Genomic DNA, 27,420 nt, shown 5'->3' on the forward strand with positions numbered 1-27,420 from the left:
TTTAAAGCAGTGCCTAGAATGGGCCTCTTGGCTGAAAGATGTCTGATGTCTCTTTCATACAGGTGTTCTGTTTACTGTAACCTTGGACTAAGTCTCAAAAGGTCAGCTGAAGTTCAGAGATGCTCAGTGTTGGGCTGGAGGCCTTCATGAAAGGCAGGCAGGCCAGTTTGTTATTAAAAAATCTTTCATAGCTGCTAACTCTGGAAACAAATGGGTGAGCCCTGGTGCACTTCAGGGCCAACTGTTCCATCCGAGAGAATCCTGAGGGGGCTGGACAAATTGAAAGCACAGCTCCTGGCTAGCTTTGCCAACAATAGTGCTGAACAAACTTAGAGAAACTCATCACAAGAGAAGCCAGTAACTAAAGAGATGAGAGTTTGGAAAAAAGGAAGAAATTTATTTTGGATGTGGGCAGCCTGGAGACGTGGCAGGCTCAAATCTTGACAACCAACTTCTCCTCTAGCAAGATGGACATCTAGAGTTTGATAGAGAGAGGTTTGGGGTGGGGGGGGGGTAATGTGCAAGAGAGCAGGCAGAGAGCATGTGGTCATGGGTGGAGATCGGTATGTGTTCAGCCCAGGATCATGGGCAGGGAAGGGATATGAGGGGCTATGTAGGGTGTGGTCTTCTGGGCATTCCACTGCTATCAGGGCTTTTCTGGTCAGGTGATTGGGATGTTCTGGGTCATTGCAAAATGCCTTGATAAATGCCTCAAGAAATGAGCATACTGGGTTTTAGAGCATGAGTTAAGCTTCTTTGTATCTGGTTTTAACTGTTTTGGTCGAACTATAGTTGAGCAAGAGGGCTTGCTAACAGGTTCAGAAGCAATTTCAGGAGGGACTCAGAAACATCGATTTATTTGGCTTTTGGGATCAAGTCTACAGGAAACTAGCTCCAGAAACCCCAGAAATGACTTGGGCTACATCTGCCATGATTACTTTGGATTGTTACCCCGAATCTAAGGCAATCCTTCAGGTCTAGTTTGCAGATGCTGACTTGGTTCAGTTTGGGACTGGACTCTAAAGGTGAAGGGTAGGTCAGACACGATTGGTTTCCTAATATTCCCTTAGTGTAATCGCTTGGACTATCTTCCTCTGTTTCTATTTATTTTCATTATAATCTTAATGAACAGTGGTAATAGGAGTGTCAACTGGGGGAGGGAGTAGGTTATGGAGAATCCACGTATGAGGGAGGGTTAGGGTGTGGAGGATGAAGAGGACTCAGTCGGACTCCCACTCTTTACCTAAAGCTGTTCAGAAAATCCAGGTGACTCAGCTCTAGTGCTTTCTATTTTGTGCATGGGTTTGTGTTTGAGGATGTCATTCCCTCTCCCTACATAAATGATTTACACTGGAGAGGTCTCAGGTCCTAGCTGTACTTTAACCAGGGTTTTTAGTTAATCTAAACTCTATCCATACACCCTACTGTTTCCCATTCCTTGTCCTCCTCATCCCTGTCCCACCTTGAGCTGAAAGCTGATTATACTTCTATGGCTCTGGATACACATCTAATATCATACATAATATTTCTACCTGTCAAAAGGTAGTTTCTGTGACATTAGAACAAAAGTTCCTACTACTTCTTCCTTTTAACCTGCATATAACTTTATACTTTCTATGCAATAATGATCCGGTTTATTTTATACTCTAGCTGTTTACGTGCATATCATATTGTATTCCTCTTACTAGACTGTTCAATTTCCTTAAGGCAGGGACACATGACTTATTCGAATATCTTTGTATTTTCCCCTCATTCCTGCCCTTCTCACTCTCTAACCTCCTCATCAGTAATAGGATATTTGTCTGTAAATAAGGAGTTGGGTACGTATATGATGTATTCAACCTTTCCTAGTCTCTGTTTCATATAAGTTGGTTGGAATCTAAAAACCTTTTCTAGTTTTAATATAAACAAACAATGCCTTACGTTGGCAATTACACATCCCAGAGTATTATTTACCCATGTGCTAGCTTACTCACTCTGCATAACTTAAAATGTGGTTTAGTAAAAAAAAAAAAAAAAAAAGACAAAATCAAAAGAAGAAGAACAATGTAGTACAGGCATATCAGAAAATACAGTGAGGGGCGCCTGGGTGGCTCAGTCAGTTAAGCCTCCACTCAGGTCATGATCTCACAGTTCATGAGTTTGAGCCCCACATAGGGCTCTCTGCCGACAGTTCAGAGCCTGGAGCCTGCTTCGGATTCTGTGTCTCCCTCTATCTCTGCCCCTCTCCCACTCATGCTCTGTCTCTCTCTGTCTCTCAAAAAATGAATAAACTTAAAAAAAAAAAAAGAAAATACATTGAAAAAATTCCTAGGCATTATTTTAACTGATTTTTGTGTGCTCCAAAAAATAGCATTAATTTTTCAGTTCATGCTAAGAGCAAGAATGTATTTGATGACTTGTCATCCTCATTTGACTGATGAAAAAACTAAAGGCTCTAATGACATATACATAAAATGGATTTTTAAAAAACATCTGAGTACTTACTATGTGCAATGAACTATTCTAAGTCCTTTACATGAAATGACTCATTTAATTTTCATAATATACCACTGGTGGAGGCCAGGGCAGAGTCTAAATTTCTAGGCATTCTATATCAGATTTAAATAATAAAATACAAAATAAAACTAAATTGTTTCAGTTGTATTAAAGTGACACAGTAGTGATTTCTAAGCACAAATGACTGTAAAACATATAAGCTGTTTGTCTTTAGTAATACATTCTTAAAGTGTTATCTTAGCTCATGGAACTGCTCAGACACTATTTCACTGGATTAATACCTCTCAACACCCCGAAAAATGTTACTACTCCATAACAATTGGCAAAAATTTTGAACAGCAAAATCAGAAAAAGAGCTTAGTTCAATAGCTAAAATTCTTACGGTGTATTAATTTGGGAATAAAATCCAGAATGTCTTTTTGTTGTTGTTGTTGTTTTGCCAAATAACCATATAACCTTTCTTCTAAATAGACGCAGTCTCAGGGAACAAATTATTCTCTGTAATTTATACATCTACCCTAAGTGGGGAGTTCAAAGCATATAAATGTTTCTCACAGATTAGCTTTTATTGTAAACACCGAAGTAATTTTCAAAGCTTCTTTTCTCCTTTTTCTGCCAAATGTTTCTGTTTAATTATATTATTAAAATGAATTCTGGGAAGCCCCTTGGCTTTAAACTTACGCTCAACTGAAATATTGATGAAATAAAAAGAAATTTAACTTTAAAATCATATTTTATAAGAGAACCGTGAAAGGGATTTGCCGAGTGAGGTACAACTGTTAATAGTTTAAAGAAATTATATTATCTAGGCTGCTTGTAATGGAAGTTGGGTTATTTGCTTCACCTAAACAGGGAAGTTGGCATGTTTGCCTAGCAACAGCCGCTAAAACCTTCTGTTGTGGAAGGTTCCCTAGGAGTGAGAAGAAGGGAGGAGGAGGAAAAACAGGAGGAACAGATTAATCTGTTTTTCCTAGCAGGGGACTGAGGTCTGGCTCTTTGAGGAGGGAAAGGCTATCCAAGAGATAGCCTTTAGATTAGCATTCACTAACCTAATCCCTCCGTGATAGCTAGAAGTTAGTTATTTGTAGGATTGGGGTTACTACTGAGGAGGCTGAAGGGAAGGTTACAGATTTAGCGCACTTCAAAGGCAGTCAATTTCATTCAATAGAAAGACATCAATAGGTCTCCTAAAAAGGAGCTGAAATCTCAGTACAGGAGGGTGTCAGCAACTAAAAAGACCTCCACTCAGAGTTTAGGAAGGTGTGTGATAATGTGTTTTACAAATATTATGAAACACTGCGATTGACTTTATCGAGTTAAAGGCAGTAGCTTCTCTAAATATAGTACTGTTCTTGGTATTGGTGATGCCTGCAGTGAAGAAAGGACTGGAAAGCAAAATCTCTGCTCTCTTGGTCAAGACCTGAAACAAAAAAAGGCATAATGCAGAGGAGTTATTAACTGGGTGTGTGTATGAGGACCGTCTCCACTGTGGACGATTTATCTTGAAATTGGGACTGTTATGATACCAAAAGAATTCCATTTCTCTCCTTTAAAAGCACGGGTTTGGTTAAGCGCAACTGGCTTGAAGGGGTCTCCCGCTACCTCCAAATCAAAATGGCTTCTTTTCCATAAGGGAGAAGAAACTTTCAATTATCACAAGGTTATCTTTTAGATCCAGGGAACTTTTCCATGGGCCGAAATCTTTCCGTTCTGCCCCAGACACCTATCGTCGGTTCACATAGGCCTGGAAACACATTTTGGAGCAGTGAGCGTCCAGGCCTTTCAGCCGTTTTCGCCGCGTTGGGAAGGGGGACTCTCTGGGACTCGGTGAGAGCGGTGACCAGGGCAAAGCTAGTGCGATCGGGAACCCGGATAAAACAAGACAAGAACAAATTCTCTGGGTGGGGGAGGGGGATATGAAAAGGAACCAGAGTGGAGGACTAGAACGGAGAAAGCCTAGGGGTAGAGGGAGTGCAGAGTTCGATGGAAACGTCAGAAATTTCCCAATCCCCCCGCGCCGTCTGGCCGCTCGCCTCTGGGCGCAAAGACGCTGGTGGGGGAAGGCAGGCGGACTGCTGGACCAGTTTGGCGGCTCCGGGCGTGGGTGCGCCCCGCGGGGAGGCGGAGAGCGTCACGGGCCTCCCTCCCGGGCGTTGGCGGCCGGTGACTCAGAGCTTTCCTCCCGCGTCCGCCCCGCCCCTCCCCTCCGCGCGCCCCGCCCCACGAAGGAGGAGCCTCGCCATCGTCCCCGCCCCAGTCTCCGGGGCGGGCCGGAGCCCGAGGAAGAGGAAGGGGACGAGGACAACGAGCGACCGGGAGGAGGAGGAGGAGGAGGAGGAAGAGGAGGCCGACCAACAAGATGGCCCCTGCTGCAGGAGCAGCCTCAGCAGCAGCAGGTGGGAGGCCGGAGGCGGCGCTGGCGGTGGCGGCGGCGGCCGTGGCCCGGCGGCCTGGGACAGAGTCAGAGTCGACGGTGGCGGCGGCGGCGGCGTTGGCTGCCGCGGCGGTGGCGACGGCCGCGGGGACTCGGAGCTGAGAGGAGCTGCTGCTCGGACCAGCGCGGTGAGCGAGCGGTAGGCGGCGGCGGCGGCGTGGGGTGCGCGGCGGCCGCCGCCCGGCCCGCGTCGGGAACAATAGGCGGCCGCGGCGGGGAAGGGGCCGTCCTCGCCCGCCCTCCACCCCTCGGCGGTAGCGGCCACCCCTCCACCCCCCGGCCCTCGGCTTCAGCCCCGCCGCCGGCGGAGGGGCTTGTCAGCGGCCCGCGTCCTTAGGCCTTAGGCCTCCGAGCGCCTCCGGGAGGGCCTGCCTGGGTGGGTAGGCCGTGGGGAGGTGCGGACGCCGCCCCGGACGAGGGGAGGGCACGGGAGACTTCGGCCGGAGGGAGGGGGCCCGAAGGCCGCCCAGCTCGACGGTTACTCCGAGGGCCTCGGCGGGTGATGAGTGCGCGCAGGAAATGTTTTTTGGACCCCGGGTCTGTGGGGGGTGGGGAGATGAAGGCGTCTGTAAACTGGTACCGCCTCCGCCTCCTGGCACCCGGGGGCTGCTCCCCTCCCTAACCCCTGAAGCGCTCCCCTTGCTCGGCCAAGTGGGTTTTAACGGTGTCCATTTCCCTGAAAGCTCCAGGAGATCGAGCCAGATGGTCTTTCTTCCTGCTGGCGATCGGGAAATTGTGTATGCGGGTGTCTTTTTAAAAAAATTTAAGTGCAACAACAAAAAACAAACAAGGTAAAATGTGATTATCGATAAGGGATGGGGAGGGATGGAGGACTAAGGGATGTTCTTAAAACATCTCTTGGCATCAGTTCTCTCTAAACATCAATTATGCCCACGTCCCGGGTGAGAGTGAAACAAGGGCTCTTTTGAAGCAGTAATAATATAACTCTTGACATCCCAGAATAGTCCATGAAACTGGAAACAAAGCCACTTACTGGCAACGCGAAGACAAATTGTAATGTTTGAATAGAACTTTTCTTCGAACGATAAGAAACAACATTAACATAGAATGGACCTAACGAAACATTTCTTCAGGAGGGAAGTGGTTCGTCTTCAGGCTAGAACTTCTTGTGTGCTGTCTCAGGCTCCAATTTTGCATTTCAGTAGTTTGTTCTAAGACTAACCTTTCCTGTAAGTTTGATTTCTGAAGCAGATTTTAATAAGGTTTCAAAACTTTTTTGGTAACTTTCAAAAACTAGAAACAACTGTTCTCTTTTGAATGTTGAGGTTTATGGAGAGGCAGCTCTTCATCGTATTTGCCCTGGGGTAGTGGCGCCTGTGATTTCAACTGTTAACTGCGACTACTAAATTTAATTTTTTGAGGCTTCCACCACGTCCATTTCCAAGTGGGGGCGGGGAGAATGATTCAAGTTATTTCTATTTCAGTTTCTACCTAGGTATGCAGAAATTTATATTAAAATAGTTTGGATGCATCCAGGAAGATTGCTTTCCACTATTTAACATAACATTCAGTTGTGTGGTCCAATCTAGTTTGTGTTCTTAAAAGGAAGATGGGCCTGTGCAGAGAAGATGCCAGTTAGTATCTTTCATCCATCTTTAGGGTAAATTCCTAATTAGAATTTGTGTCCTAATTCAAAGCATTTTTAGGTTATGTGAAGTTTAATGTACGGTGCTAGTCCTTAATTCTTTGATGAGAATTGGCAGTAAATAGACAATTAAATAAACACAAGATTGAACTGTCTTATTGTTTAGGATTGAAGTATAGTGGGTAAATGTGAATAACTTTTATGCCTAGCATAAATAATGTGGATATTTTGATTTTTAAGTGATGGGGAAAGAACAGCTTTCACATGCCTCCAGCTAATGTGAATGTTCTGGGAATAAGTTTTAGAAAGGACACTTTTTTAAGTGCTTAAATTCATGATTTTTTCTTTTTTTATGCTGAATTTTGTTAGGTCAGTACAAAATGCAACTAAAGACAAGTTTGTAAATTGTAAGTGGTTAGTGTGCTTTGTTATGAAAAAAAATCTCATCATGTCGTGACAGGGACTGATTTTCCTCATACTTAATATCCTTTGCCTGACATTTTTTAGTGTTAAGGGTTTGTGTTTGAAATTGGATGTTGATCCAACAATTTATGGGTTGAGTCTGGGTCCCTATTTTTGTTTAATATTGAAAAATCTTTTAGAGAGTTCTGGTTTTAATAAGTGCCAAAACTCTTTTAAGATGTGATCCCTGCATTGTGATATTTTATTGGTGTTTATTCTGATAATTTAAGTTTCTCAAGTAGTATTTAAGAATTTCCTTGTATTTTCTTCGTAATATTAGAAGTTAGTATATTTGATTCATTTGAAGATATTTGAAAAGGATTTTTGTAGCTAAAAGTTAAATTTTTAAGCCATCTTTGTTAAATGAGTAAAAACATTCTCATTTAATCCTATTTAGGCTGTAATATTTTGTGGTATTGTTCTCACTTTACATACGAAGAATCTGAGGCTAGGAGAAGCTATGTAACTAGCAAAAAAGGCCACATAATTAATAGGTAAAAGAGCTTACTCAAACCCAGGTCTTGTGGCACAAATTAGATGCTTTACTACTGCCACCATGTGTCTCAAGGTTTAACTTTGAAGCCTCTCCTATGTCGACAGATTCCTTATTTTGGCCACAAGCTATGCTTTGTAATTCTGTACTTGTCTTTAGCCCTAATAGCTTTTCTATTAACATTATTTGTACCCTGCCAAATATTCGCTTACAAGTTTGAGAAAGTATGTATTCATGTGAATTACAAATGAAAGACTTATTTTTACTTTTAGCAGATTTGAACGTTGTTGATATAGAAACTCCTACCATTTATATAGGACAGATTTATAGTATCACTCTAATGGCTTCATGGCTTTAATTTGCTATGTAAACAGTTACGAAATTGTGCCTTTGAAATACTGCATGGAAATTTAAAAGTGACTTTAGAAACGTTCAGGGATGTTAAAGTTGGGTCAGCTAACATTTGAAATTCTTCATTTATGCTTTTTTAAAGCCATAGCCCATTTAGAATTCTGCAGAACTTTTGTTTCTACATCTTGGGGTTTGAATTGGAATTTTATGAGGGTCTAATCAGCCTACTCTCCGATAGATCTTGTAAGTTGTTGACACCCAGCAAAGTGAAGAATGTGCTGGTAAATGATCCTTGTTTGGTGGATGCCTCGGAGCAAGATGTTCTTTGGCAGGGTATACTGACCTGGTTTAGCTTTGGCCCTGACGCGCAGGAGTTCAGGTATTCTTTGGGATTAGATTCAAATGGATTTAAATTCTCACATTGGCCTGCGTCAAAAACAGTCACAGATTTCAGTATCAGCCCGTTCTCTAGGACCCTCTTAAAGATCTCCTTCTCTTTTGTTTAATGCTGAAATCTATGCTAGATTTGGACCAGCCTTGGAGGTTGTTCGGGCATCAGATTAATTTGTCTGGCGTTATACAAAGGAATATTTCTTATTCCATAGTTTCTTAAGGTAGATTCTACACATTTTCAAGTGTACAGTTTACTAATCCTAAATAATGATGTCCTACATCCCCGAGACAGTTAACTTTATAGCACATTTATTTATATCCATTACTGGTCAGACTTGTGCCTGTTCACTTCTTATGTAATATTCTTGTTTACTCTGTGTAATATTAGACACTTGTTATTAATTCACAGTGTTTTCCTAATTGGTTGAGTTTTGGGAGAAAAATTCTAGTAAAAATTTGAGTTCACCTTTCATGCACAGTTGAGCTGACTGAAATAGTGACCTGTTGTTGTAGAGGAATAAATATTTTAAGGTTCATTTATATTTTTCCTTGAGATTATTTACAAATGAATGTCATATGTCAACAATATTTTGATGTTTGTCAAGCATTTTAGCACCAATGTCAGTACTCATCTCACTGATTATTATCGTGCATATATGGTAATATTTAACTTAATATTATCGTGCATATATGGTAATGCATTTTATTTAAAAATCTCCAAGATCTAAATAGCATTTGAACATGGTAGCAGTGTTTTTGAAGAAGAGTTCTAAAGGGGTCATTATTATATATGTATGTATATATATATATATATATATATATATATATATATATATATAAATTTTTGTGATGCTTATTTACTTATTTTTGAGAGAGAGAGAGAGTGTGGGGGAAGAGCAGAGAGGCAGAGGGAAAGGGGGAGAATCCCAAGCAGGTTTCACGCAGTCAGTGCAGAGTCCGATGCAGGGCTGGAAACCATTCAGATCGTGACCTAAGCCAAAACAGACTTGGACGTTTAATCAACTGAGCCTCCCAGGTGTCCCTTAACATAAAATTCAAAAAAAAAATTTTTTTTTTAATGTTTATTTTTGAGAGACAGAGAAAGTGCAAGCAGAGGAGGGGCAGAGACAGAAGGAGACACGGAATCCGAAGCAGGCTCCAGGCTGTGCACTGTCAGCATAGAGCCCAATGCAGGGCTCAAACTTAGGAACCACGAAATCATGACCTGAGCTGAAGTCAGAAGCTTAACCGACTGAGCCACCCAGGCGCCCTGCATAAAATTTTTTTTAAATAAAGTTCAGGTCATTTAACATAAAACTAATGATTTTATTTATTTATTTATTTATTTATTTATTTTAAGTTTATTTATTTTTGACACAGAGAGAGAGAGTGCGAGCGTGAACTAGGGAGGGGCAGAGAGAGAGGGAGACACAGAATCCAAAGCAGGCTCCAGGCTCCAAGCTGTCAGCACAGAGCCCAATGCAGGGCTCGAACCCACGAACCGTGAGATCATGACCTGAGCCGAAGCCAGACGCTCAACCGACTGAGCCACCCAGGTGCCCCAACTGATGATTTTAAAGTGAGCAGTTTAGTAGCAGTATATTCATGATGTTGTGCAGCCACTACTGTCTAATTCTAAAACCCTTTTATCACCCCCAAAGGAAACTGTACCCATTAGGCAGTTACTTCCCATTTTCTCCTCCCCCTGGTCCCTAGCAACCACCATTCTACTTTCTGTCTCTGTGGATTTAACATAAAACGATAGAGTCAAGATTAAGGGATAGTACTTTGTATAATTGAACATGCAGAAAAAACTTGGGATAGGATTGTTAGGGATCAGAAACCATCTCATTCTTTGCATGCTTCTCTTGAGTACAGTAGGCAGACTGCCAGAGACTCTTTATGTAAGAAAAGTTGAAAGTCACAGCGATTTGCAGTTTTAGTTTTTGATCATTCCAAAAGAGTTCTACTCAAATTCTCAGACTCATTTATATTTCCTTATTGGGTTATGAGAATTAACTAAATTATAATGTTCTATACAAATGTGAGCAACTAATACTTATTTTGCTCTTTGCAATTTGCCTTCTGTTTTCTCCCTCTCTGTTTTTTTTTTTTAATTTTTCTTAATATGTAGAAGAAACTTGGAATGTGTAGGACTTACTTGAGATGATACCAGAAAATGATTGTTAGGTTGAAATTCTTTGATCTTTATGAATCTGTTTTATAATTTTATTCAGCTGATCTTTGAGGACATTTAGCGTTAAAATTTGCCTGACACTATGCTATTAATCCCATGTTGAATAAATCTTAAAAACCTAGGTTTTGGCTCTATACCTGACTCCTTCCAAAAATGTAGACACTGTTATAGAAGCAATTGATTTGTAGCTTGTTTTGATTGGCTTAGTTCATTGATTGAGAGAGAAAACTGTTGGACTTTTTTTCATTCTGGAATAAAGTATAATAAAGTTGGACTTCTGTAAATTTATTTTTCTAAGTAATCTCTATACCCAACATGGGGCTCAAATTCACAACCTCAACATCAAGAATCACATGTTCCACCAACTGAGTCAGCCAGGCATTCCTGGTGTCTGTGAATTTAGAATTGCTCAGTTTGAAGTTTCAGTTTTGAGCTTTGGAAGTACTCTTTTATCCTTACCTTAAGTTCAAAATGGTACTCCCGTCCCTCCCCCCAATTAAATTGAAATCTTAAAACTTACAGTGTGAAGCACAGAACAGATTTCATATTAATAAGATTTTTTTAAGTTGGTTGGTTGGTTGGTTTTGAGAGAGAGAGAATCCAAGCAGGCTCCATGCTGTCAGGGCAGAGCCTGATGTGGGGCTTGATCTCGTGGAACTGTAAGATCATGACCTGAGCCAAAATCAAGAATTGGACGCTTAACCAACTGAGCCACCCATGTGCCTCATTAAAGATTTGTAGTAAGTTACAGGAAATCTATGTGGAGAAGAAAAATTTAAATTTTGATATTAATCCTCCCCTTCCTCCCCTTTTTTTAAACATGATTTTAAATATTCTTATTCTCTTAATTGTTTCCAAATGTCAGAGTTCTTGATCAGACTTCAAAAACTTCAAAAGAAGTCCTTGGCAACCTCCAAAGTTACCTTACTAATCTCCTCTTTTTAGGGGAAAATTTATTTAGTTGTAAGAACAACTTAAAAAGTGATGAGAAAGAATTACTTAAGAATATTTACAACTCAATGCAGTAATATTCCTGCTTTTCTTTAATAGAGACTTTTTTCAGAAAAGTAAACTAAATATTTGTGTTTTTATATACACCTCATTAATTTTTGATAGTGACATTTACTGGAAAACTAGTATAGTAAATCGAGATTCAATCATTAAAATAACAACTTTAAGGGAGATGATGTTTAGAGATCTATGCTTAAAAATATGGTTTAGTGGGGAGCGCCTGGGTGGCTCATTCAGTTGAGCATCTGACTCTTGATTTAGGCTCAAGTCATGATCTCATGGTTTGTGGGATTGAGCCCCACATCAGGCTCCATGCTGATGGTGCAGAGCCTGCTTGGGATTCTTCCCTCTTTCTCTGCCCCTTCCCTGCTTTCTTGCACACTCTTTCTCTCTCTCAAAATAAATGAACTTAAAAATCTATATGTGGTTTAGGGGCACCTGGATGGCTTAGTTGGTTAAGCATCCAACTCTTGGTTTTGGCTCAGGTCATGATCTCACAGTTCATGAGTTGGAGCCCAGCCTTGGGCTCTGTACTGACAGCATGGAGGCTGCTTGGGATTCTATCTCTCTCCCTCTCTGCCCCTCCCCTGCTCACACTGTTTCTGTTTCTTTCAAAATAAATAAAGTTAAAATATATATATGGTTTAGTGTGCGATTTGTGAATGGAGGATTATTGTATTGTTGACTTTATTATAGAACAATATTTCATCTATCCATGTCCCAGTTTAGAATAAGAAGTATACAAAAAGTTTTAATTGTCACAAGATTAATGAGCCAGATCATCTGCACTAAGGCACTGGCTTAGGAGCTCTCTTGGTTTTTACATAATTCTAATAAATTTGATTGTTTTTTGATCCCACAGCAGATTAAAAGGTGCAAATTTGCTGTGGGAATAGAGGCACTATAGGTAAAATGGAGAGCAAGGGGACAGGTGACAGGGAAAAAACCACATTAGCTTGGGGCCTTGTAACATAGACTCTGAGTATGCCATTAGTTTTTGTGTTGTGCTAATAACCTATTCCTGATGCTAAAGTCATTGTGGGAAAATTCAATTGTGTTTTAATTTTGGGAGTCATAAAAATGTACAGAGTACATTTGGACACAGGCTTTGGAGTCAGATATATCTAGGTTCTCATCTTCTATCACTTAAGCTTTATGATTCTTTATCCCTAAAAATAGAAATGGTAATTCCTTCCATTAAAGATTTGTTTTGAAGTTTAAATGAGATAACATACATAGTATAGTACCTGATATCTAGTATTGATTCAATAAATGTTATTCTCCTCCTTAAATTCTGTTCAACAAAAATCATTTTAGAAAAATTTTCATCTAAAATATTTGAAAAAGTTTTGTTTTTCAAGGTACATATAAACTTTGTGTAAGTTAGGATTAAATATATGTGTACTTTTTTTTTTTTTTAAGATTTTACTTTTAAACAATCTCTACACCTGATGTGGGGCTCAAACATACAACCTGGAGATCAAGTCACATGCTCTACTGACTGAGCTAGCCAGGCACCCTGTATGTGTACTTTTGAAGGTAGTGGTCAGGAATGAGATACCATTCTCATTTTCTTCCCACATCAGTCTTTCATTAGTATGGATCTGTGCTGTTCAGTACCAACCACTAGCTACAAATGGCTACTTAAATTTAAAATTTTTTCCTAGACTTAATTTTTTTTTAGAGCAATTTTAGGTTTATAGAAAATTGTCCTGAAGATACAGAGTTTCCACATACGTCTTCCTTCTACAGTTACTTCTGTTAACATCTTGCATTATTGTGGGGCATTTGTTATAGTTGATGAGCCAGTTTTGGTAAATGGTTATTAACTAAATTCCATAGTTTATATGAGGGTTCACTTTTAGTGCTGTGTAGTTCTGTGGGTGAGAATGTCTTCTTTCACTTAGCAATGTAACATTTAAGGTTCTAGCTTGTTTCTTTTTACTGTTAAATAATATTCCATTTTATGGATAAATCTAAGTTTTAGTTAATTAAAATAAAGGAAATTTAAAATTTAGTTCCTCAGTTGCACTAGCCACATTTCAGTGGCTCAGTAGCCCCATGTGCCCAGTGGTAATTACCATATTGGAAAACGAAGATCTAGAACATTTTCATCATCTCAGGAAGTTTCTTATTGAAGAGTGCTGATATAAACTATCCTCCCGGGGTGCCTTGGGTGGCTCAGTCAGTTAAGCATCCAACTCTTGATTTCATTTCGGCTCAGGTCATGATCTCATGGTTCATGAGACTGAGCCCCACGTCAGGCTCTGCGCTAACAGCACGGAGCCTACTTGGGACTCTCTGCCCCTTCCCTGCTGGTGCATGCTCGCTCTCAAAATAAATAAATAAACTTAAACAAAACAAAACAAAACAAAACACCAATACTTCCAGCATCCAGTTCTCCATTTATATTCACTCTCACAGAAAGCTTACTTTACATGATCTCAGTTTGTCCTCAACCCTACATTTCCAGTGCTTGTTGCTTGTGTTGCTGGCAGCCCTAAACTATACATAATAAACTTGATTCCCAGAAAAAACCAGCCTTTACAAATAAATATTTTCCATTAATGGTTTCCTAGGTTTCTTATCAGGATATCATCTTTTGCTCCATTTTTCATTGTTCCTAAAATTTTATTTTTCTCTAAACCTTTTGAATATTTATCAAAGGTATACAGATCTCAGAGCTAAGAAATGGCAGCACTGAGATGAGAATCTAGACCTTATTCTAGTTCTCTCATGGGCTCCCCACCAATTGGGGTTGCCTTTACAATCACTTTTGAAGAGGTAATTGGAGACCATTTGATTCTATGCTATAGAATTTTTAACAGTATATTTATAGGTCGAAACTATAAATTTAATAGTGATATATTCATTCTTAAACAATTAGAATCTTAAATGAAGACATTTATCCCTTTAGCCGATTTCTTTCTATAATTCAGTTATGATGGAAAAATTTTTTGCTTTCATGTGTGAGTCATTTTTTAGGTAACCAAAATTAATTTCCAGGACTAATATGAATTGGCTGGTAAGAGTGAATAGAATTGATTTGAACATTATTGACATCCAGAATTCTCTGCTGGTACCTGGATATTACACTTGGATTCTATTCAAACTACACTTTAATTTGTAAAATCCAGTCGGTTACCACATGAACTTTAACTTGTATCTTTTTTAACTCATCATGTTAAAGTTTTCAGAACTTGAAAAATGGAGAGCCTTGTGTTAGTCTCTTTTGCTTGCCTTTTTTTTTTTTTTTTTTTTTTTTGTGATAAGTTGTACCTCTAATTTTGCTGATACTGTAGCCATTTTGTGTTAGGTCTTGATTTGACCTTCCTTGTACACTGACTATGCTTGCTCAAAAGTCAGTTTTGTGGAGACATTATGTTAAAGAGTAGTAGTCTTTCATATTTTAGTACTGTACTTAAAAAAACTTAGATTTTTTTACCTTCCTTTTGAAATGCTTTCCCTATAATTACTGCTTTTAAAACCCATGTTTTAGGTGTCAAATTTTGTATTAGTTACCCCATTGAAAGTAGTTTTTGAACTGTTTTTGATTAAATACTCTTTGCTGGAGTCTGGCTTTTCTTTAAAATTTCTAGAAATTTTTTAAAAAGGGTGAGGTTTTTCATATATTTAGAAAAATTGAGTTACAGTTTCTGTGGATTGACTCATTATCTAAGTCAGTTTTTTTCAGAAATGTCAATTTATTATGTAGGTATGCAGTTGATGAAAATCTGTTCATAAGAGCATAGAAGCCCCTTCTAGTTTTTCCTTCTACTGCTATTAGAAAAAGAGATGGTTTTGTGAAATAAGAAAGTCCTTATAATAATAGATAGATCTCTAAATGCATTTAAGAACAACTTAGAGAAGCGCCTGGGTGGCTCATTGACTAAGCATCCCACTTTGGCTCAGGTCGTGATCTCACGGTTAGTGGGTTTGAGCCCTACGTCAGGCTCTGTACTGACAACTCAGAGCCGGTAGCCTGCTTAGGATTCTGTCTCCCTCTATCTCTGCCCCTTCCCCTCTCTGGCTGTGTCTCTTTCTGTCTCTCAAAAATAAATAAACATTTAAAAAGTTTTAAAGAAAAGAACAGCTTAGAATATCACAAAACCCACAATAAAGCATCATTGAATATTGAAGTAGTAGCACCTAATCTCCTAATGATTGACATGCATTAGTTAATTCATTGTACTCAGTGTCAAGATAAAACTCAACAGCTTTTTAGATGCATAATGACAAAATGGTGAGGGGATTGGAGGGGAAAGAATTAAGGAGTAAAATCCTGTCAATAGATTCTCCATATTTGGGAAATGTTTCACATTGTTGATTTTTTAAAATTCTTTTTTTTTAAGATGTTTTAATTTTTCTTTTCAGTTTATTTATTTTGAGAGAAAAAGAGCACAAGCAGGGGAGGGGCAGGGAGAGAGGGAGAAAGAGAATCCCAAGCAGGCTCTGCATTGTCAGTGCAGAGTCTGACACGGGGCTCGAACTCACAAACTGTGAAATCAAGACCTGAGCTGAAGAGTCGGATACGTAACTGACTGAGCCACCCAGGTGACCCTAAATGAAGACTTTAAAAACAAAAAAAAATTTTTTTTTAATGTTTGTTTATTTTTGAGAGAGAGCGCGAGCAGGAGAGGCAGAGAGGGAGACACAGAATCCGAAGGAGTCTCCAGGCTCTGAGCTTTTAGCACAGAGCCCGATGCAGGACTCGAACGCACAGGCCGCAAGATCACGACCTGAGCCAAAGTCGGCCGCCCAACTGACTGAGCCACCCAGGCACCCCTACCCTAAAAGACTTTTTAAGAGCAGTTTTATATTCACAGCAAAATTGAGAAGGTACTGAGATTTCCCATATACTCCTTGTTCCCACATGCACAGCATCCACCACCAGAGTGGTAAATTTATTACCAAAAAAAAAAAAAGATTAAAGTTCATAGTTTACATAGGGTTCATTCTTGGTGTGGTACATTCTGTGGGTTTGGACAAATGTGTAATGACATGTATTCACAATTGTAGTATCATACAGAGTATTTTTGTTGCCCAGAAAAATCCTGTGTTCTGCCTATTCATCCGTGTTCACCCCAGCTCCTTGCAGCCAGTGATCTTTTTGTCTCAGTAGTTTTGCCTTTTCCAGAATGTCCTGTAGTTGGAATTCTACAGTAGGGAGCCTTTTCAGATGGCTTCTTTTAGTATTATCTATGTTTTTTCATACCCTAATAGGCTCATTTCTTACTTAAAAAAATTTTTTTTAATGCTTATTTATTTTTGACAGAGAGAGAGACAGAACATGAGCAGGGGAGGGGCAGAGACAGAGGGAGACACAGACTCCGAAGCAGGCTCCAGGCTCTGAACTGTCTGCACAGAGCCTGACGCGGGGCTTGAACTCACAGACCGTGAGATCATGACCTGAGACGAAGTCAGACGTTCAACCGACTGAGCCACCCAGGCGCCGCTAGGCTCATTTCTTCTTAACGCTGAATGATATTCCATCATCTGGATATACCACAGTGTATTTTACATCTATTTACTGAAGAGTATCTTGGTTGGTTGTTTCCAAGTTTCGGCAGTTATGAATTAAGCTGCTCTAAATGTCCGTTTGCAGGTTTTTGTGTAGACTTAAGTGTTCAGCGCCTCTGGGTGTATGGCGAGGAGAGTGACTGCTCGGTTGTATGGTAAGAGTATGTTTAGTTTATAAGAAATACCAAACCGTCTTCCAAAGTTGCTTTCCCATTTCGCATTTCTACCAACAATGAATGAGAGGTACTGTTGCTCCGATTTTTGCCTCCATTTGGTGTTGTCTGTGTTCCAGGTTCTGACCATTCTAATGGGGTGTGTAATGGTATCACATTGTTTTAATTTGCATTTCCCTGATGACTTATGATGTGGAGTCTCTTCCTATGTTTATTTGGAATATAATATTGTATAGTTGGAATCATACAATATGTAGTCTTTTCAGATTAGCTTCTTTGTCCTTATCTCTTTTTTTTTTTAAGGTTTTATTTATTTAAGTAATCTCCACATCCAGTGTAGGGCCAACCCCAAGATCAAGGGTCGCACGCTCTTCTGACTGAGCCAGCCAGGAGTCCCTATCCTTATCTTTTTAATCTGCCACTTTACCTTTCGTTTTACCTAGCTTATGGATATTTTTAAGGATATCTTTAATTTTGGAGGCATACTTTCTTCTAAATATTAAGTACCAGTATTAAAAAAAATTAACTCATTTTGTGGTGATACATCCTGCTGTCCTAAGTCCCCTTGCCATTTTACATTATCTTTTATGTGAATCGTCCCAGTACTATCTTTAGAGATATGAAATTTGTCACAGTCAGGCAGAATAGTGATTTTTTTCAGTCACATTCAACAGTTATTGAGCAAATATTACATGCCCTGCAGCAATATGGACTTTCTCTTACAGAAAGAGCATAGGATATATTGGAAACATCAGAGCATCTAATACAGGCTTGGCTAAAAAAGATTCTTGAAAGAGCTTCCTGAACTGAGTGGGACTTGCAGGATGAGTAGAGGTTTAACAGTCTAGATTTAGGAGGCTACTTGAGCCCAACAAGACCTAGAGTGAAAAGAATATATTGTGTGCAGGGAAAACGTTAATACTTCTGTTGGTAGAGAGTAAAATATGAGGCAGATGGTGATGAAAAATAAGATTAGAATGGTAAGTGGGGGCCAGATCCTGAAGATCTTTATGGCATGTTCAAGTTGGTCCTCATTAGGTACCATCAAAGAAATTGTTGTTGATGTTACTTGTTTTTCAAATCGAGGTATAATATACATGCAGTAAAAAGTAAAAATCTTAGAGATATATCTTAATGACTTTTTACATATATACACTTGTGGTATAACAGATTACTACCTAGATGAAGATATGTAGTGTTTCTAGCACCTAAGAATTCTTTTTGCTCTTTCCCAGACCATACTTTTCCCCACTGCCTCTCATCTTCCCCAACAGTTATGCTGACTTCTAAAATCATAAACTAGTTTGCCTCTTCTTAAATGAAGTCATATATCATGTATTCTTTTTCCTTCCTCTATAAATTAAAGCCTTCAGTAGGTGCTATTTGGTATCTGGCTTTGTTCATTATGATATCTGTGAAATTCATCTATATTATATGTAACAGATCAATCTTTTTATTATTGCTGTATAGTATTCCATTTTGTAAATTAATCACAGTTTATCCATTCTACTGCTGTTGGACATTTGGGTTGTTTCCAGTTTGTTTTCAGCTTTCTATGAATAAAGCCTCTAAGAACATTCTTGTACATGTCTTTTTTTAAAAATTTATTTATTGTTTTAAGTTTCTTTATTCTGAGAGAGAGACAGAGAGAGTGAGTTGGGGAGGGGCAGAGAAAGAGAATCCCAAGCAGGCTCCACACTGTCAGCACAGAGCCCGACGCGACGCGGGCTCTAACTCATGAACCGTGAGACCATGACCTGAGCCGAAACCAAGAGTGGGACTCTTAACTGACTGAACCACCTAGGCACCACTTTGTATATGTCTTTTGATGGACAGAGTCATCTCTCTTGTGTAAATACCTAGGAGTGGATTTGTGGGGGTCATTGGTAGACTTTTGTTTGGCCTAAGTAGATACTGTCAGTTTTCCAAAGTGAAATGTGCCAACTTACACTGCCTGAGAATTTCACATGCTCATATCATCTTTGGTATTGTTAGTTTTGAAAAATTTTAGCCCTTCTGGTAGATATGGAGTGGTATCTCATGGTCATTTTAATTTAAATTCTCCTCCTGTGTAAACGATGTTCTGTAACTTCAGTTGGCATATTGTATACCCATTGGCCATTTGGATATTGTTGGAAAGGTTTGTTCATGTCTGTTGTCTGTTTTGTTTGTTTGTTTGGAATTGAAGCTTCTTATTATGGGATATACATACCACTATTAGTGTTGGGTGTTCTCCGTTTTTTAATTGAGTTGTTTTGTCATGGAAGAAAACAGGTGAGTGACTAGCAGCTGTGTGGAGGGTAGAGGGAGGCAAGAACAAAGCTGGAGACTGAGGCCAGTTAAAGGGTAACTGTGTGGGGGCACCTGGATGGTTCAGTCGATGAAGCATCCGACTATTGATTTTGGCTCAGGTCATGATCTCAACAGTTCGTGAGTTCAGGACCTGGGTTGGACTCTGCGCTGAACAGTGCTGAGCCTGCTTAGGATTCTCTCTCTCCGACTCTCTCTACCCCTCCCCTGCTTGTGTGTGTTTTCTCTCTCTCAAAATAAATAAATTAAAAAAAAAAAAAGTTACTGTGTGATCCAAGTGAGAGAGACTATATGCTCTATGAGAGCAGGGTCATTGTTTCTTTTAGAGCTGTATCTTCAGATCCAAGGACAGCGACTGGTATATAGTTGTAGGCGCTCAATAAGTATTTTTTGAGTGGATGAATATGGGTCCTCAGGGAAGTAGAGATGGAAAGGAATATATAGATGTAAAAGATAATAAAATTTTTTAATAGGAGTAGAAAAAGATGGAATCTAGGATGATTACCAGATTATCAGATTTGTACATTTGTACATTGTCAGATTGAATAGTGGTGTCACCAAAGAAGCAAAGACTGCAGAAGGAATTGCCAGTTTAAAAATAGGGATGTTTAGTTACCATGTGACCTTGAGCTTATTACCTAACATCTGTGCTTCAGTTTCCTTAACTCTAAAATTAAGCTTTGTAATGATACTAATAGGGTCATTGTGAGGGCTAAGTGAGATAATGCATGCAGAACACTTAGAACAGTGCCTGGCACATAGATGTACTCAAAAAAGGTTAGAGATAGAAACAAACAAAAATCCCTATCCTTGTGGAGCCTACGTTTTAGTAATGGTGGGTATACACTATAACAGAGCAAGTAAAACATAGCATTATTGGATGCTGAGAAATATGGAGAAAAATTAATCAGGAATGAGATGAGAAGGAAGTGCATGTGTGTGGTGGTAGTGGGATTGGGGTTGAGAGATCAGTTTTATTTTTTATATATTATTTTTTTATATTTATTTTGTTTCTTTTAATTTTTTTGACGTTTATTTATTTTTGGAAGAGAGAGACAGTGCGAACGGGGGAGGGGCAGAGAAAGCAGGAGACACAAACTCTGAAGCAGGCTCTAGGCTCCAAGATGTCAGCACAGAGCCCCACATGGGGCTCGAACTCACGGACCATGAGATCATGACCTGAGCTGAAGCCAGATACTTAACCGACTGAGCCACCCACGTGCCCCTATTTATTATTATTTTGTTAAATGTTTGTTTATTTTTGAGAGAGAGAGAGAATGAGCAGGAAGGGACAGAGAGAGAGGGAGACACAGAATCCAAAGCAGGCTACAGGCTCTGAGCTGTCAGCACAGAGTCCAACACGGGGCTTGAATGCATAAACTGTGAGATCATGACCTGAGCCAAAGCCAGACTCTTAACCAACTGAGCCACCTGGGCACACTGAGATTAGTTTTAAATGAGGTGATCAAGTAAGGCTCTTCATAAGAGAATTCACTTATGAATGCTTGCAGGGAAATGAGGAAAAGGTTCAGGACTGGGGGAACAGTGGGGCAAACTGATAATTCTTTAAGACAAGAAAGCAGAGCTCCCTGTTTTTACCAGAGAGTGTAACATTAGTAGATTAAGATCTGTTCATTGTGCAAACCCCAGCAGTTAAACTTGCCTCAACCTTTTATCCCTTCCTCCCCGCAACACACAAACACACTACACAAACCTGAGCATGAATTTAATCCCCCAAAGGTCATCATTATGTATTTTGAAGAAAGTGTTTTGTGTTTAATTCTGCAGTAGTAACAACAAATCAGTATATTCTCTAACAGTAGTTACTATTTGGGAGTCAGCAAAATATCTTCATTTACAAGTTATATACCTTTTATTTTATAAATCAGATACATTGTAGCTGTAAGCTTCTGTGTTTGGAGTCCATGTAGTAATTTGTCCTTTTTTTTTAAAGTCCTGAAATGTAATTTTTTGCCTGGGATAACAGTCTAGAAATAATTCTCAGTTGGAAAATGAATCCATACCTCTTATTTTGTTTTGGATTATTTTTCAAGCATGTGCAATTGCAAATCACTGTGATTTTGTTTTGTGGAGATAGCTTGAATTCTATCAGACACATTTCATAAAAATAAACAAAGTAATGAAAATGTCCTTAAGTCTTGGCTAGTAGGTGACGGGGACAATACATTTTATTAACACTATTATTAAGTATGTTAGATTATGTCTCTAATGCAAAAATTTCCTAAGTCCGATGATACATTCAAGGATCACCCACCTATATGCATCACAGGTGTGTTGCAGTTTACCTCTTCTGTGTACATCTCCCTGTTTTCTCTTTGTCGCCCAGTTCTAGAATCAGTCACACTCCTATGATCACCACCAAGGACACCTAAGGCACAGGCTCCCTGGGGAAAAGTAGAAGCAAGTAAAAGGAAAGAAGTGGGGGCTATTATTGTGATGGATATGTTGCTTTGTTTTCTTGAGTAAAGAGGGACTCTGTTCTCAAGTTTTGTTACTGACACCACTACTGTTTTTGTTACAGTTCACCACCAGAAATCTGCTGGTGTTCAAAATCCAAATGTCATCACTGCTTCAAAACTGACCTTATGAAGGGTATTTTTCTAACTGTGGTCAGTTTAACTGGAAGTGTTGTGTAATAGTTTAAAAAGTACGAATGTAGAATAAAAACCTAACAAATATAATGTTGAATTATTATAATATTATATAATATAATATTTTATAATAATTATAATTATCTTCGGAAGCTGAAACACAAAAGAATATATATATGTATACACACATACATACTGATGGTTCTACTGTATAGAGTTTTTAATCTGTGGTATTAGAAGTTAGGATAGTAGTGACCTTTGAGGAGGAATAAAAGAGTAATGATTGGGAGGGATGGTGTGAGGGGCCTTCTGAGGTGTGGTAATGTTGTATATCTTGGGTATACAGTTGACCCTTGGAGCAGTTTGGGGGTTAGTGATGCCAGCCCCCATGCAGTGAAAAATCTGCTTATAACCTTTGACTCCTCAACTTAACATCTAATAGCCTACTGTTGACTAGAAGTCTTACCAGTAGTATAAAGTTGATAAACGTGTGTTGTATGTTGTGTGTATTATATACTGTATTAAAACTAGAGGGAAAAAATGTTGAGAAAATCATAAGGAAGGTGAAATACATTTACTTCCTTACATACTATATTATTGAAAAAAAAAAAATGCACCTATAGGCAGGCCAGGCCAGGCCAGAGGCAGTACCAGGGGCAGGCCTGGTCCTGGCATGGTGATATTCTGCACCCTGGTGACCTTGGCTCAGCAGGGGCAGCTCCTGGGCAGCTGGCTGGCTGTGGCGGAAGCCTGGAGGCACAATACAGAGGTCTCATCTGCCTGGCAGTGTAGCATTGACCTGTGCCACTGGCAGCTGTAGCCACATGTAAGTGTAGGTGGCCTCCCAGAGACTCTGGGGCCTGGGCCCTGTTGGGGGGTGTTTGGTGGGGAGCCAGTGCCTGGAGGATTGGAGGTTGAGGCCACTGGATGTGTTCCTCTTTCAGCTCGGCCTCCTCTCTGCCAAGTCCCCCTGTGCCTGACTCATCCACCCCACATATACAACCCTTCACCCAGAGGGTGACCCGAAGCCCTGCCCCATCCCAGGGTGCCCTGGGACTGCTGACTGCCTCCACAGGTCTGGTCTCCCTGGTTCTCAGGGCAACAGGCACAAGCTCTGTACCGGTCACCTTTGATTTGGTCTGTGGAGAGACTAGGATGGGCAGTTGTAAGTAAACGCCTTGTGCCTTTGCTGTCAACTCTTTTTAAAAAAAAAAAATCTGCATGTAAATGGACCCATGCAGTTCAAACCAGTATTGTTCAAGGGTCAGCTGTACAGGTATGCTTACTTTGTGATAATTCATTGAACCGAACATTCTTGATCTCTATGTATGCCTTTCTGTAAGCTACACTTTAACACATTTTAAGTATCTTAAAATATATAGAAAATAAGATTCGTTTTCTGTTTTAGTCCTGTGATTATTCTCAGTGAAAAGTTCTAATAAAATGTTCCTTGTGATTCTCTTCAAAAGGAATGTATTAGTTGCAATAACCTAATTAAAAAATAAGCTAGTAGGCTTAAATAGTTCCAGGGGTCCTGTACTAAATTTACTTAATTTGAAACTGATCATGCTCAGGTTAAACGTAAAACAGATCTTTATTTTTGGCTAATAAAATAATTATTAATTCAATAAAAATTACAGGTGCTGAAAGTTGGAAGATACTGTATTACAGTAGAAAAAGTACAGGCTTTGCAAAGAATTGGACAAACGTGGGTTCATATTATGACTAGACCACTAAATTAGCTGAGTAACTTTGTTTTCTTTCCTTCCTTCCTTCGTCAGTAGTGGTGATAGCTATCTCAGGAGGTTGTTGGGGGATTAAATGAGATGATCTCTAAGGGCTTGGCACTCATATCCCAAGTGGGATTTGGGGGTGAAGAGGGAATAGTTTTGGAGAGTGTATAAAGATAGTTGTAGGTAGGAAAAAAGAAGTATAACCTGCTGAAGATCACTAAGGTGATGATGTTAAGGAAAGTTAAGTCTTTAGATTATAACCAGTAAATACTAACAACATCTAGCTTGGGAATATGCGAATCTATCAATGTTAAGAGTTAATAATGCTTCTGTGGCACATCAGCATGAAGGACTGGTAGCATGGGTGACAAGTATTAAGTTGGAATATAATAAGTTTTAGACAGATTTACATTGAGTTTAAGTGGTTGGTACATATTTTTTCTAGAGGACGTGTCATCCATGCTGTGCTTTGAAAATGTTATCATTTTGGTATACTTGACTGCTTCTCCCCTTAGTATTAATTTATGCTGTAGGATTAAGAAACTAAATTTAGGCATGTTGTGTTTATGAAGGTACTTCAGTATATTAGTAATTTTTAGGGCCTTCATGAGGATAGATTCACACTTTTAAAAGGTTGTAATTCAATTGAGAACTTTTCGTGTTTCAGGGTCACTATTACATTCAGTATTATGTATTCTCAAAAGGCTATGATGAAATTTATACATGTTATGTTATGCTTTAATTATATAACAATTAGATATCTAAGTTGAGTGGCTGAAAACAACCTTTTATTTGGTTACACTTTTGAGTCAGCATTTGGGGCAGGATTTAGCCGTGTGGTTCTGCTGCTGGTCTCCATTTAAGTCACTCATGCAGCTTGAGTCATCTAGCAGCTCACATTGGGGCTGATTGTTCCAGGGGACTGAGCTTGGACAGTTTTTCTCTGTTTTGTTCTCTGTCTAGGCCCTGATTGTCTCAAGGGTGTAATAATATTTTATAAGGTTATTATAATTAAAAGATAATATACTTTAAGTTTTTAGAATATATTTTTTACGGTTTATTGTATTTTTGAGAGTATGAGCAAGGGAGGGCCAGAGAGATAGAGGATCTGAAGTGGGCTTGGTGCTGACAGCAGTGAGCCTGATGTGGGCCTTGAACTCATGAACTGTGAGATCATGACCTGAGCCAAAGACATTTGAGTCACTCATGAGCCACCCATGAGCCCCAAGTTTTTGGAATATTTTAACCCATAGTAAATTCTGTTGCTATTTTAGAGCTTAGCATTCAAGTCTCCATTTGTTTATATTTAACCTATGATTATCTCCTTCAAAGATAGGAATGCCAGCATAGCTTGCTAATAAGTGGTATCCTAGAGGCCTTCTGAAAGATAAAGTTGAGGGTTTTTCTCTCTGTTTGCCAGCTTTGATATATTAAGACTCATTTGCCCATGTTAAAAGTTGCCTGCTTAAAATAATGAAATAAAAACCTGGATTTTATATTTGAGTTTATAAACCTTCAGGTACCTTCTTAAAATCTCCTTCCTCCAAAATGGAAATTGTGTGTGTGTTCACTGGAGAGCAAACTATCGGTTATTTTAATTGCATTTACGCCTGATAATCTAATTATTGTTAAACTGGGGTATAAGAATACTTGGATTTTTAAGCTTTTAAAAAATTTTTAAAAAATATTTAGGCTTTTAATGTCTGGCTTACAAGTTTGTTTTGTAAGTTTAGGGGAGTAATTGTCTAAAATTGGAGTTACTTGTTACCAATGTTAAATTTTGGCCACAGAGAGTTTGTCATTATGTTGCTGATGTTAAATACCTTTTTTGTCCCCAGTGTCTTAAGGTGCAAAAAGTAAGATTATTGATTTGAGATTTTTTCAAGTTTTTAATTTTTTTCTTGTTTATTAGTTTTTTGTCTTATTTGTTTTTTTTAATCTTATTTCCGGTGTAATTAATGTACAGTGTCACATTAGTTTCAGGTGTACAATGTAGTGATTCAACAGTTTTATACATTAGTCAGTACTCATCATGGTAAGTGTACTCTTAATCCCCTTCACCTATTTCACCTGTCCCCCTACCCACCTCCCTCTTTTTTTTTTTTTTTTTTAATGTTTATTTTAGAGAGAGAGAGGGAGACAGAGGATCTGAAGTGGGCTCTGCTGACAGCAGAAGAGCCCGATGAAGGGCTCAAACCCACGAATTATGAGATCAAGACCAGAGTGCTAAAGTCTGGCTCAGCTGCCTGAGCCACCCAGGCGCCCCTCTTTTTAAATGTAAACATCTAAAGCTGCACACTTCTCTCTAAACCTTGCTTTAGTTGCATCTTATAAGTTTTTGTATTGTATATCTTCATTGTCATTCATCTCAAAATAGTTTCTGGTTGCCCTTTTCACTTCTTCTTTGACTTATTGGTTATTTAGGTTATTGTGGTTTAATTTCCCTATGTTTGTGAATTCCCCAAATTTCTTTCTGTTATTAGTTTGTAATTTCATTCCATTGTGGTCAGAGAACATAACTTTAGCGATTTCAGTCCTCTTAAATGTATTGAGACTTGTTTTATGGTCTAGCATATCTGCCTTGGAGATTGTTCTGTGTGTACCTGAAAAGAATTCTGTTGTTAGGTATTCTCTGGATGTCTTTAAGGTCTAGTTGGTTCATAATGTTATTCAACTCCTATAAATCCTTGTTGACCTGTGCATGCTAGTCTAGATGATAAGGCCCTAGGTTTCTTCCCTAGCAGCAAGCTTTCCATTAGCTCAGTTGACTTTTTGTTGGAGAAAACAGAAATACTCCAGCTTGATACATTTGCTAATGTGTGTTGGCTGACTTTTTTCTGTATTAAAACCATAGAGAAAGTAATGAGAGGAGAAAAAAACCAAGATACTCTCTGATTTTAAGGAACTTAGAGTCTAGTTATGGCTTAGCTAATTGCTCTATTGAGGGTATTGTTAACAGGGATAACTATAGTTAAGAAATCTAGTAATCTAGATAAGAGATGTTGGTAACCTAAACTTAGATACTGGGAATGGATGCGAAGGTTTAAGGAAACATTAAAATGAAATGATAGGGCTTGGTGACTGATTAGTTAAGGGGGAGGGGTTTGAGGAAAAGGGAAAAGTCAGTTGATGATGCCCCATGCTTCTGTCAATGGGTAAGTGACTCATCATTGACATAGGGAACAAAGGTTTTTGGTAAGGTTGAGATGATTTGAGATGCTAGTTAGACATGGATGGCTAGTAACCAATTGATTATATGGCTCTGGTTGGCATTGAGAAAAGAGGTCTGGGGAGCCTGGGTGGCATAGTCAGTTAAACGTCCCACTTTGGCTCAGGTCAAGATCTCACAGTTCGTGGGTGCAAGCCCCACATCAGGCTCTGTGCTGGCAGCTCAGAGCCTGGAGCCTGCTTTAGATTCTGTGTGTGTCTCTCTCTCTGTTCCTCCCCTGTTCTCACTCTGTCTCTCCCTCAAAAATAAATAAACATTTAAAAAATAAAAAAAAAATAAAAAGAAGAGAGGTCTGAACTTGAGATACTGATTTGGAAATCATCAGCATGTAGTCGGTATTTGAAAGCTGAAAAATAGATGGAATTACTCGGGGAAATTTTGTAGAGGAAAGAATTGA

At 39.2% G+C, this 27,420-nt stretch overlaps 1 protein-coding gene across 3 annotated transcripts in view; it reads left to right on the forward strand.

Annotated features, from left to right (window-relative positions):
* Nucleotides 1–4,792: 4,792 nt before the first annotated feature.
* The window catches only part of RC3H1 (ring finger and CCCH-type domains 1), an 86,914-nt gene continuing 64,286 nt past the window's right edge, over nucleotides 4,793–27,420 (forward strand). For 2 of the 3 annotated variants that reach the window (XM_047076984.1, XM_047076986.1), the window contains exon 1: nucleotides 4,793–5,061. The gene's annotated coding sequence lies outside the window, so the exon portion shown is untranslated. Of the gene's footprint in view, nucleotides 5,073–27,420 lie in introns of all 3 variants that reach the window. The other variant, XM_047076985.1, reaches the window with a different exon arrangement.

The sequence above is a fragment of the Lynx rufus genome, unplaced genomic scaffold (genome assembly GCF_022079265.1).
Source record: "Lynx rufus isolate CCGP_SWC_20201006 ecotype Redwood Valley unplaced genomic scaffold, mLynRuf1.p SCAF_15, whole genome shotgun sequence".
NCBI classification, from domain to species: domain Eukaryota; kingdom Metazoa; phylum Chordata; class Mammalia; order Carnivora; family Felidae; genus Lynx; species Lynx rufus.